Source organism: Vipera ursinii (genome assembly GCF_947247035.1).
Source record: "Vipera ursinii genome assembly, chromosome: 4".
Classification (NCBI taxonomy): Eukaryota; Metazoa; Chordata; class Lepidosauria; order Squamata; family Viperidae; genus Vipera; species Vipera ursinii.
Genome location: NC_139514.1, coordinates 108,128,942 through 108,142,322, shown reverse-complemented (window position 1 = coordinate 108,142,322; position 13,381 = coordinate 108,128,942). Strand labels below are relative to the sequence as shown.

General features: G+C 47.4%; 1 long non-coding RNA gene across 1 annotated transcript in view; it reads right to left on the bottom strand.

Moving 5' to 3' along the window:
* Positions 1-811, bottom strand: part of LOC310640195 — a 50,367-nt gene extending 49,556 nt beyond the window's left edge. Inside the window, exon 1 of the long non-coding RNA XR_014492490.1 lies at positions 775-811. This is a non-coding gene — a long non-coding RNA (uncharacterized lncRNA). The remainder of the gene's footprint in view (positions 1-774) is intronic.
* Positions 812-13,381: the final 12,570 nt, after the last annotated feature.

Sequence of the window (13,381 nt, the reverse complement as noted above, 5' to 3'; positions counted from 1 at the left end):
CATGCTTCTTTCTTGCTGAATTTATTTCCAGAGCTGCTGTGGCTGCTGCTGCAATGTTAGAATGGATAATTTGATATGTATCACTTAAGTTTTCTCGAAGCTGGGAGAACGAAGAGGAACACAAAGGAGAGGGAGCCCAGAAGCCCACAGGACTCATTCAGATCCTGTTTAAGCTACAGCTTCAGCTGCTTCTCTTCTCCTATTGCAATCTTGGTCATGTTTCTTTCCTATTTCTTTCTGTTCTTCCTAGAGCATCCAGCCACTCTATCTGCTGAACAATGATGGATGGGCACTAGCTGTTAGGAAGGCTGCCTTAAGCGAAGGGTTTCAAGTTGTAAACACAGGGTTGTTAGAACAGTTATAGAAGGGTTCAGCCCTCTGGGTCCACCCTTTACTATTAATGTAGTGCAATTAATTAAGGTATTCTCTGCTCTCTGGTGCTGTCAGTGCAGGCTTGACTGTTTGCCAAACTAGCTAACATCATGAGTGCATGTGAGTGTGTTACCTAGATGGGTAATGAAATGTCTGCAAACAACCAATTTCAGAGAGCACCCAGAAGTTCACTGACTGAGCTTAAACTACACATGATCTCTTCTCTAGCATCTGCCAGAAGACATCCAGAAAAAGAGAGTTCACTTCTCTGGGTCAATGGCTGCACTACCACACTAATCTTACTCTTAAAATGTTTTTCTCTTTCTGTTCTTCCCTCCCTTCTTCTCTCTCCCCCTCTCTTTCAAGGAGAGAAACAACCTACCATTTCCCCAAAAATAAGACCTGGTCGTCGTCTTCTTCTTCTTCTTCTTCTTCTTCTTCTTCTTCTTCTTCTTCTTATTATTATTATTATTATTATTATTATTATTATTATTATTATTATTATTATTATTATTATTATTATTATTATTATTCTTGCCTCTAAAAGAGGCACCAGGTTTTATTTGGTGTGTATGTGTGACTTTTCCACTCACCCACCGGCACCAACAACCCTGCCCAACTAGATCACTTCTTCTGCAGCTGAAGGAGCAGCTTCATTCTGCAGCTGAGAATGGAGCTCCGGCCTCCATTTCACAAAGTCCTTTCTGGAAGGCCACCGCAGGAAAGAACCAAGCTATGGAGTTAATCCATAGCTCACTTCTCGACTGCAGAGGCCTTCCAAAAAAAGCCTCTGACTGCGAAATGCAGGCCTGGGGATGCCGCAGAAGAAGTGGGCCAGCGAGAAGAGGCCCGACTGCAAGGTAAGCGGATGCAGGGTGGTGTGGGGCAGTTCTACACCCTAGATTGTTTTTTAGGTGTTTGACTCACCCCAAAACTAGGGCTTGTTTTTGTGGTAGGGTTTATATTAGGCCCACCCACAAAAATCAAGCTAGGACTTATTTTCAGGGTAGGTCTTACTTTCAGGAAAACATGGTCAACTAAGGAGAAATTTCCTGTCAGTGACAGCAATTACTGAGTGGAATGACTTATCTCCAGAAGTTGAGGGTGCTCCAAGACTGGAAGCTTTTAAGAAGCGATTGGACAGCCATTTGTCTGAAATGGTATACTTTCCCTGTTTGAGCAAGGAGTTGGACTACAAGACCTACAAGTCCCTTCCAACTCTGTTATTCTGTCGTTTTATTAACCTCCCTCTTTCCCTCCCACCTCCTCTCTCTCTGGCTCTCATAGGGATCTCCCTTCCTGAATGAACCCATGAAGACCCTTGAAGTTATTAGTAGGGACATAGTCCATGTGAAGAACTTTACACTTGTTCCTATTAAAATCATCTAAGATATTAACCATCCCGCCCACTTTTGGGAGGTCTACAAATCTAATTCCTTCCACTTCTTCAACTAAATTAATGAATTTAGATAATCAAACAACAAATCCGCAAACACCTTGATACAAACAAAGTCATCACTAAAAGCCATCATGGGTTTGTCAAAAACAGATCATGCCAGGCAAATCTTATTTTGACCAAGTGACAAAACTAGTGGACCAGAGGAATGCTGTAGATATAATTTACTTGGGCTTCAGTAAGGCATTTGACAAAGTAGATCACAACCTACTACTTGATAAGATAGAAAAATGTGGGTTAGATAGCATCACCACCAGATGGATTCGTAGCTGGCTGACAGGCTGTACTCAGTGTGTGGTCCTCAATGGAACAGCATCTACATGGAAGGAAGTGTGTAGTGGGGTGCCCCAGGGCTCTGTTCTGGGCCCAGTGCTCTTCAACATCTTCATCAACGATTTGGATGAGGGGATAGATGGGGAACTCATAAAATTTGCAGATGACACCAAGCTGGCAGGAATAGCCAATACTCCAAAAGACAGGCTTAAGGTACAGGAGGATCTGGACAGACTCAAACACTGGGCACTATCTAACAAAATGAAATTCAATGGTGAAAAAAGTAAGGTTCTACATTTAGGCAGGAAAAATCAAATGCACAGGTATAGTATAGGTGGTACCTTGCTCAATAGTACTAACTGTGAGAGGGATCTTGGAGTCCTAGTGGACAATCACTTCAATATGAGCCAGCAGTGTGCTGCAGCTGCCAAAAAAGCCAACACAGTGCTAGGCTGCATTAACAGAGGGATAGAATCAAGATCACATGAAGTACTAATACCACTTTACAATGCCTTGCTAAAGCCACACCTGGAGTACTGCATCCAGTTTTGGTCACCACGATGTAAAAAAGATGTTGAGACTCTAGAAAGAGTACAGAGAAGCGCAACAAAGATGATTGGGGGACTGGAGGCTAAAACATATAGGGAACGGTTGCTGGAATTGGGTATGTGTAGTTTAACAAAGAGAAGGGTGAGGGGTGACATAATAGCAGTGTTCCAATATCTCAGGGGTGGCCACAAAGAAGAGGGAGTCAAGCTATTCTCCAAAGCACCTGAAAGCAGGACAAGAAGCAACGGATGGAAACTAGTCAAGGAGAGAAGCAACCTAGAACAAAGGAGAAACTTCCTGACAGAACAAGTAACCAGTGGAACAACCTGCCTCCAGAAGCTGTGAATGCTCCAACACTGGAAGTTTTTAAGAAGAGACTGGACAGCCATTTGTCTAAAATGGTATAGGGTTTCCTGCCTGAACAGGGGGTTGGACTAGATGACCTTCACGGTCCCTTCCAACTTTATTATTATTAAATCTTTCATAAGAATATTGAACAATAGACGATCTAAGAATGCATCTTTTAACCTTCTCTACACTGAGGATCCACTGATGAGGATTGTTTAAGTAAGATTTTTAAGCCAAACATGTACCTACGTAACTGTCATATTATGAGCATTATAGCGGTGGTATGTTTGGGGGAAAAAGTTATCTCCGGGAAGACAGTTCTGGGTGTAAGAACAAGACTATAATTATATTATCTTACATTCTGGCTTTCTGACTGTTGGAACATTCCTTTCCGGATATTGAATCTTTAAGCCACCCACATAATAGCCATGTCCAAATCTTGAACTATATCTTCTCTCAATCAAATACTTCCACAGCATTTACCAGGCATCTTTTTCTGGCATATTGAGTTTCTAGAATATTTACAGCTCTGAGCAGTAATAGAAACCTCTGGGCATCTAAAAGTGAATTCCAAGTAATTGATAATTTGATGTAATATTGATGTGATAAATATTAATGTTTATTCTTTTAATCATAATTTCTAAGCAATCTGTGCCCTAATTTGAATGTAAGTCAAATGTATACATCTGCCAAACACTTTATTGTCACCATAAATAAAAAATAGAAAAAAAAACTTTATTAAGTGATGGTAAAAGGTCCAAAAAGAGAGGAATGTGGCACTCATTTAAAAAGGAATTAGAAAAAGAGATTTGGGGTGATAGTTCAAAAGAGCCCCACAAGAGAAGTGTGTTGGATTAGTTTTCACCTCAGGAAGAGTTTGGGAGTTATTTTCATTTAAAGAAGGCATAAAGGTCTCCCCTGTCCACTCATGACCAACTCATGGGAGTGGTGTTCATCCCCAATTCTCAACCAAGGAAGCCTACATTGTCTGAGAGACATTTCCATCATCATGTAGCCTGCATGAAAATACAGAACATGGTAATATTCCTACTAAAGTGGTACCTATTTATCTACTCACATTTGCATGCTTTCATACTGCTTAGGTTGGCAGGAGCTGAAGCGAGTAACAGGAGCTCATCCCATCATGTGGTGCTCAGGTCTCAAACCTTGGCTGTCAGCCAGTTGACAAACCCAGCATCTTAACCCCTGAGCCATTGTGCCGCCCACTTCCATTTATTGAACATGTAATGATTTTGAAGCTAGTGCAGTGTTTTTATATAGGTATGATTGAACCGGATGCAAAGCCTGACCCATTTCCACACTATGGGCATCTTCATAGTATCTCCCAGCCATTCAAGTGAAACAAAGCGAAGTGATTTCAACTGTTTAAATTGAAAGCCAAAAGTTAAGGGGTGATCTGGTGCAGAGCTGAATAGAATTTTGTAAAAAAAAAAAGGAGAAAGGATGAATGCTGGACATGATCTCAGTTTTAATCTTTCCAAGAATGATTATTTCCTTGTGGTTCATGAAACTGGGAATTGCCAACATCATTGATCACTTATTCCTCCACACTCCATGCCCCCAGTTCTGTGCATTTTTTATTGTTTTGGGTTGAGAACCTAAATTCAACATCACTAGAGTGAGCGCCTGTTACTCGTCCCAGCTTCTGCCAACCTAGCAGTTTGAAAGCACGTAAAAATGCAAGTAGAAAAATAGGGACCACTACGGTGGGAAGGTAACAGCGTTCCGTGCGCCTTTGGCGTCTAGTCATGCTGGCCACATGACCACAGAGACGTCCTCGGACAAGCGCTGGCTCTTCGGCTTTGAAACGGAGATGAGCACCGGCCCCTAGAGTCGGAAACGACTAGCACACATGTGCGGGGGAACTTTTACCTTTTAGAGAAATGCTTGGTATGATTGAGTAGATAGTGCTAGAGAGCACCATTCTATAACACTTTGGGCAGAATTTAAGACATTGTCTATCTGACCAACACCCCTGTCCATTTCTTATTCCACCCATCTTCTCAGGGAACACATGGCCCAATAGAGTGCCAGCAATGTGTGGCAGCAGACAAAAAAGCCAATGCAATCCTAGGCTGCATTAACAGAGGGATAGAATCAAGATCATGTGTAGTATTAGTACTATTTTATAAAGCCTTAGGAAGACCACACTGAGAATATTGCCTCCAGTTTGGGTCACCACAATATAAAAGAGATGTTGAGACGCTGGAAAGAGTGCAGAAGGGGTGTGGAGACTTCTTGGAAGATGATTAGGGGACTGGAGGCTAAATCATATGAAGAACGATTGCAGGACTTGGGAATGTCCAGTCTAGTGAAAAGAAGGACTAGGGAAGACATGATAGCAGTGTTCCAATATTTGAGGGGCTGTCACAGAGAGGAGGAGGTCAACCTATTTTCCAAAGCACCATAAGGTAAGACAAGGAGCAACGGATGGAAACTAATCAAGGAGAGAAGCAACCTAGAACTGAGAAATTTCCTGAAATTGAGAACAATTACCGTATATACTTGAGTATAAGCCGAATTTTTCAGCCCACTTTTTGGGCTGAAAAATTCCACTTCGGCTTATACTCCAGTCAACAAAAAAACTTACCGAGGACTTGTGCGCGGCCGAGGCTTTGGAGCTTCCGGGATCGCGCGCACCTCTCCCAAGCCACCGCCGTCCGGAGACCTGCCGAAGTTTGGGGAGGTTTGGGGAGGTGCGCGCGCACCTCCCCAAACCTCCCCAAACGAAGCCGGGTCTCCGTTCCTCTGCGCCCTGCCTGCCTGCTTCTTTCCACAGCGGAAAGAAGCAGGCAGGCAGGGGGCGGAGGAACGGAGACCCGGCGACGTTTGGGGAGGTTTGGGCGCCTCCCCAAATATCCCCAAACGTCGCCGGGTCTCCGTTCCTCTGCGCCCTGCCTGCCTGCTTCTTTCCACAGCGGAAAGAAGCAGGCAGGCAGGGGGCGGAGGAACGGAGACCCGGCGACGTTTGGGGAGGTTTGGGTGCCTCCCCAAACCTCCCCAAACGTCGCTGGGTCTCCGTTCCTCTGCGCCCTGCCTGCCTGCTTCTTTCCACAGCGGAAAGAAGCAGGCAGGCAGGGGGCGGAGGAACGGAGACCCGGCGACGTTTGGGGAGGTTTGGGCGCCTCCCCAAATATCCCCAAACGTCGCCGGGTCTCCGTTCCTCTGCGCCCTGCCTGCCTGCTTCTTTCCACAGCGGAAAGAAGCAGGCAGGCAGGGGGCGGAGGAACGGAGACCCGGCGACGTTTGGGGAGGTTTGGGTGCCTCCCCAAACCTCCCCAAACGTCGCTGGGTCTCCGTTCCTCTGCGCCCTGCCTGCCTGCTTCTTTCTACAGCGGAAAGAAGCAGGCAGGCAGGGGGCGGAGGAACGGAGACCCGGCGACATTTGGGGAGGTTTGGGCGCCTCCCCAAATATCCCCAAATGTCGCCGGGTCTCCGTTCCTCTGCGCCCTGCCTGCCTGCTTCTTTCCACAGCGGAAAGAAGCAGGCAGGCAGGGCTCGGAGGAACGGAGACCCGGCGACGTTTGGGGAGGTTTGGGCGCCTCCCCAAACCTCCCCAAACGTCGCCGGGTCTCCGTTCCTCTGCGCCCTGCCTGCCTGCTTCTTTCCACAGCGGAAAGAAGCAGGCAGGCAGGGCGCAGAGGAACGGAGACCCGGCGACGTTTGGGGAGGTTTGGGGAGGCGCCCAAACGTCGCCGGGTCTCCGTTCCTCCGAGCCCTGCCTACCTGCTTCTTTCCGCTGTGGAAAGAAGCAGGCAGGCAGGGCGCAGAGGAACGGAGACCCGGTGACGTTTGGGGATATTTGGGGAGGCGCCTAAACCTCCCCAAACGTCGCCGGGTCTCCGTTCCTCCGCCCCCTGCCTGCCTGCTTCTTTCCGCTGTGGAAAGAAGCAGGCAGGCAGGGCGCAGAGGAACGGAGACCCGGTGACGTTTGGGGATATTTGGGGAGGCGCCCAAACCTCCCCAAACGTCGCCGGGTCTCCGTTCCTCCGCCCCCTGCCTGCCTGCTTCTTTCCGCTGTGGAAAGAAGCAGGCAGGCAGGGCGCAGAGAAACGGAGACCCGGCGACGTTTGGGGAGGTTTGGGGAGGCGCCCAAACCTCCCCAAACGTCGCCGGGTCTCCGTTTCTCCGAGCCCTGCCTGCCTGCTTCTTTCCGCTGTGGAAAGAAGCAGGCAGGCAGGGCGCAGAGGAACGGAGACCCGGCGACGTTTGGGGATATTTGGGGAGGCGCCCAAACCTCCCCAAATGTCGCCGGGTCTCCGTTCCTCCGCCCCCTGCCTGCCTGCTTCTTTCCGCTGTGGAAAGAAGCAGGCAGGCAGGGCGCAGAGGAACGGAGACCTGCCGACGTTTGGGGAGGTTTGGGGAGGTGCGCGCGCACCTCCCCAAACCTCCCCAAACTTCGGCAGGTCTCCGGACGGCGGCGGCTTGGGAGAGGTGCGCGCGATCCTGGAAGCACCGAAGCAAGTCCTCGGTAAGCTCCGGGCGGTCACTTGCTTCGCGTCTCCTGAGGGAAGGGGGGGTGACTGGAGCAGGCGTGTTTCCTCGCCTGCTGGGCACCGCGATTTGCCCGGGGAATGCGCGGGCCCCGAATAGCAGCGTGGAGCGAGGAAGAGGACAGCCAGGGCTTCCCGGAGAGCCAAGGCCACACAGGGTATTCCTGTGTATTCAGGCTTGCAAAATGGCGGATCGAGCCTCTGCTGGTGGCAGAGGCTTGCAGAACGGCGGATCGGCTTATACTCGAGTCAACAACTTTTTCCAGTTTTTGGGGGTGAAATTGGGGGTCTCGGCTTATACTCGAGTCGGCTTATACTCAAGTATATACGGTAATCAGTGGAACGGCTTGCCTTCAGAGGTTGTGGGTGCTTCATCATTGGAGGCTTTTAAAAAGAGACTAGACAGACACTTATCTGAAATGATACCAGAGCAGGAAGTTGGTCTAGAAGACTTCCAAGATCACTTCCAACTCTGTTATTCTGTTATGCTGTTATTCTGCATGTAAGAGAGATGTGTTCACAATCAACACTATTTCTACCATGCGTTCAAAACACAAGTAGCTAGTATAGAAATCAAGGTTAGTACTTGATAAGGCCATTAACCTGGACATTTTCATTATACATGACATCAAACCAGGAGGCCTCAAGAACCTCAAGCCATATATCTCATGAAGGCCACATTTTTATGTTTTGAAGAATAAATATTGGCTGCAAAGATCATGTGATTTATAGCTGTTTTTATGGGTCTTCTGCTATGTTAGCATGATGGGTAATTTGGCAGTTTCTTTCATTAATATCCCATGATGGAATATATATGATGCTAGCATCGACTCACAGAGACATATTTTATATTGCAGCATAGAAATTTAAAAAGGAAGGGTGAACATGAGTTTATTGCAGGGGAATTATAATAATAATAATAACAATAATTCCATTTAATTAGAGCAGCACAGGCACAGAATGTTAAAAAAGAGCGACAGGAGATAGTCAAAGCAAACAATGAAAGGTAGCAAGTCAACAATGGGAGGTTACAGAATGATCCCAAACAGGAAAATAGGAATTTATCCAAGGCTGTGCACCTTTCCTTTTACAAGCATCTTTTTTTTTTTGCACAGAAAGCAATTTTCTGCGTATTTTTGTCAACTCCAAGAACAACCCATCACCATGTTCAAAACTTTCCCTGTAATTGAAACCCTACCCAGAAGTAGGGGTATTTCCATGAGGCTTCACTACCATTTAAAACAGTGAGTTTTGCTCATAACCTCCGTACTTCAAAAATACAAAGAGGGTTGCAGATATTGTCAGCCATGGGGCATTTTTAGAAGGCAGAGCTCCCTACACAGCATCTTTACAGGCTAATCTGGAGCCGTCAAAGTCTTGGAAATTAACCACTACACCATTCTGAATTTGGCCCTTCCTTTAGACCAGAGGTCCCCAACCTTTTGGGCACCAGGGACCAGTTCCATAGAGAAAGGTTTTTCCATGGACTGGAGGATGTGCGGTTTTGTGTTCTGCTTGCACCTCATGGATGGGGCTTTGCTTATTTGTGTGGACCGGTTGCTGGCATGCTGGGGCCCAGTACTGGTCCATGGACTGGGGGTTTGGGACCCCTGCTTTAGACAATTGGAGAACTGCCAACACAAGACAGACCGAGAGATACTCATTCCTGCATGATGACATGATAGCAGTGTTCTAGGTGTGTCATGATAGCCATGTTCCAATATCTCAGGGGTTGCCACAAAGGAGAGGGAGTCAAACTATTCTCCAAAGTACCTGAAGGCAGGACCAGAAGCAATGGATGAAAATTAATCAAGGAGAGAAGCAACCTAGAACTAAGGAGAAATTTCCGGACAGTTAGAACAATTAATCAGTGGAACAACTTGCCTCCAGAAGTTGTGGGTGCTCCAACACTGGAGGTTTTTAAGAAGACAATGGACAGCCATTTGACTGACATGGTATAGGGTCTCTTGTCTGAGCAGGGGGTTGGACTAGAAGACCTCCAAGGTCCCTTCCAATTCTGTTATTCTGTTATTTTGTTATTCTATTCTGAGAATCAGAGGGGCATCAAGTCAATACCTTCCCACATCCAAATGATGTAAAATTTAGATTACATTTTTCACTGTTATTTCATACATTTAGTGAACAAAATGACTCCTCCAGCTGCTGTAAAGAATTAGATGTAAGGGCATCCCCACAAAGGTACTTTATATTGTTCCAAAATCAGTTCTGTCTCTATTTTACTTCCACTTCGTTTGCAGTGGATTAGAATATTCAGTACAGTATAATGCTATATAATCTCTTTCTCTGTGTGTCGAATTGCAACAAAATGGTCACGCCCATAAGATGAACACTGTGGCTGTTGTTCTGCTGCTGCTCCTGTCGGTCACAACGAAATTTAGTAAGCGCACAAGCGAAGGATCACATCTTCCCATTTTCAGGATCCTGAAAGGGCAGCTCTTTGAACCAGGCAGAAAACGGAACACATTTAAATGGTTTCAATTATTTACACGGTAATTTTGCTGCGAGGGAGATGGATTGCAGCAAGAAAGGATAAGGTTTCCAGGGTTATTGAGAAATATTTGGTAATGCCTGGTTCCTAGAATACACAGGAGAAATGGGCGTACCTGGCTTTCCCCCAAGAACTGGGAGGGGTTGCCATGGCAACCTCCTCTGGGTAGACATAAGTCCAAGGCGAGGCTTCAGGTATCTTGACTCAAAGAGGTTCATCTTTCCCTACGGGCCCCCAGCAGGTCCACCTTTATTAGAACTGCCTGCGTTTCTTAGTGTCAAAGCTGCCAGACTTCATTCTATTAACCCCCGAGGGTGGCTTTGTTTGGGTTACGCAATGAGAGACCACATCAAAAGATGTGCTGAAGACCATTGGGCTTATCTCAAAGAAAGGAAAGCCCTTATGAGAACATCACGTCCTACATACCTGAATACAAGTGGGCTCTACCCCGTCCAAGCGGTTGCTATCCTATGTACTTGTTGTTGTTAGTTGCAAAGTCATGTCTGACCCATCGCGACCCCATGGACAACGTTCCTCCAGCCCTTCCTGTCCTCTACCATCTTCTGGAGTCCATTTAGGTGTAATATATGTGAGTTAAACACTGTTAAACTTAAAGAAACGCAAGTGACAGCTTTTGACAGCTGACAGCTCCACACGCGGCTACCGATGACAGCTGTGCATGTGGTCCGCACGGATTGGCTTACACCAAAACGGCGGGAGAATCCGCGAGCGGGGATTGGCCAGAGGCTCGCCAGCACCACTATATAAGGGGGTTCAAAACATACTTGTTTGTTCCTGTGGAGCAATAAACAGCTGATCATACCTAAGCCTGCTGTCCTCTTTACCGGGAACCCGCTGCAGACTTTACATTAGGCTCACGCCTACTGCTTCAGTGACTCCATCCAGCCACCTCATTCTCTGTCGTCTCCTTCTTCTCTTGCCCTCAACCTTTCCCACCGTTAGGCTCTTCTCCAGTGAGTCCTTCCTTCTCATTAGGTGGCCAAAGTATTTCAGCTTCAACTTCAGGATCTGGCCTTCTAAAGAGCAATCAGGGTTGAACTTCTCTAGGGCGTGGACCAAAGGAAGCCCTCCAGATGTTGGTGAGGTTTTTATAGCATATAGCAGTGATGGCGAACCTTTTAGAGACCGAGTGCCCAAACTGCAACCCAAAACCCACTTATTTATCGCCGGGTGTCAGGTGGGACATGGCCCACTGGGTGGGCGTGGCTGTGGTGGTCATGGCAGACTGGTTGGGTGTGGCCAAAGTGGGTGTGGTTAGCTCGATGTTTCTCATGGGAAGGGATGCCTCTGGGGGCTGGGCAGGTTTGGGGAAGATCCAGGGGGTCTCTGGCAGGTGGGGCGGTGGGCCGGAGGCTCATCCTGCGGGGTGAGGCGAGGCGAGGCAGGGTGGGTGTGCCAATTGCCAAGGGGCAAGGCAAGGCGAGGTAGGGGCCAGTGCAGCTGCTGCCTGATACCATCAGCCCCTGCACACAGAGGCCAGCAAGCGGATGGAGGTCGACAGTGTCTGTCAGCAGGCACAGCCCACCAGCTCCTCAACCGGCGCACTCTGGACAGCTAGCTGACAGCAGAGGAGGCAATGCAGTGGGTCATGCCTGGGAAAAGGAGAGCATGTGAAGCCAGAAGGGACGGGACAGGGGGGGAGGGAAACCAGCTGTGCCGGGATGCATCTGGCCTCATGGGACCTTGGGCAAGTGGTTGAAGAGGGACAGTTGCCATCTCTGAGACATGACACACATGCCCACAAAGAGGGCTCTGAGTGCCCCCTCTGGCACGCATGCCATAGGTTCGCCACCACTGGCATATAGCATCAGACAAAAGGTTTAATTCTTTTTTTATTAGTTTATCAGAGTATAAAATATAAAGAAGATGAAAATAATGGGACACTAGGGAGGTAAATGGAGAAAGTTGGGATAGAAGGGGGAAAAGGGGGGGGACAAGCATTGATTCCTGATCCCTTTTCTTACAGTAGAAGCTAATAACATTAAACCTCAACTTTTTACTTTTACACAATCACATATACTAGCTATTTCTATAACAACGAACCTAATCAGCAAAACCAGAATCAAAGTTTTTTTTTCTATCACAAGCACAAAACCCAGAAACGGTTTCCAAATGTAAGCAAAATTAGATATGTTCTTTTCTTTGAATATAGCATCCAGTTACTGCATTTTGCTCCTTTTATCCCAAAGGTGCTTTTCCACAAGGCAACTGGAATTTCTTGTTTTCATTTGAAGACATTTCACTTCTCATCCAAGAAGCTTCTACAGCTCTGACTGGATGGTGGGGGAATGGAAGGATTTATTCTCCTTGCAGACAGCTGGTCATTTGCATTCTTTTTAGAGAGTCGTTGATGCCGCCTGGAGATTTATCTACGTCATCAGGGTCACCAGAGTAGTGCAAATGGGTGTGGAGCCTTCTTGGAACTGCTAAAAGGACGGTTGTAGACAGGAGATAGATGTTGAACAGAGGGCTGTTCAGAAAAGCACTTTTGGGATAACTATGACCTGCATGACGGAGAATCTCCATAGACACTTGCTCCTTTCTTTCCTTTGATCCTGCTGCCAACTACAGAACAAGCAGTCAGTAGATTCAGGGCAGGGCTTTTCAACCTTTTCACCCATTGTACCACTTTTAGGATATGGCAATATCTGAGTACCACCAGTCACCTAGCAAGGTGTCAAAAACTTGATGACCAAAAAAATGGGGAAAAAATGATGAAGTACAGGTAGTCCTCGACTTACAACAGTTCGCTTAGCGACTGTTCGAAGTTACAATAGCACTGAAAAAAGTGCCCCCCAAGCCACAGCCGAGCAAGACACCTGCCTGCCCACCCGGCGGCGCTCTTCCTCCTGTCCGAGGTTTTCATTGTTGTGAGCATTTCTGTTGAGGATTGGCAGCGGGGGTGGGGTGGGGGGTGTTTGGTTTTTATTTCCCTCCCCCATCTGCTGGGTGGTTGAAGCAGGTTTGGGTCACTTCACATGACCCTGGGACACTGTGACCATCATAAATATGAATCAGTTGCCAAGCATCTGAATGTAAATCACAAGACCCTGGAGATGCTGCAACATTCCAGCTGAACGGTGCTTTTTCTGGGCTCAGAAGCCCCAGGATCAGTGCCAAGCTCCATCTGGAGCCTGATGCTGATCCTGGCGCTTCCACTGAGCCCTGACAGCCCTGCAGCTCCAGCCATCTCTCGCTCAGGCTTGTGCAGTGCTGCTACTGGTTCATCTCATTCCCCTCCCCAGCTACCCCTTTTCTAGGATGGTCGCGTACCACCTGCCAAGTGCCAATGTACCACAGGTGGTACCCGTACCACTGGTTGAAAAGCCCTGAGTTAGG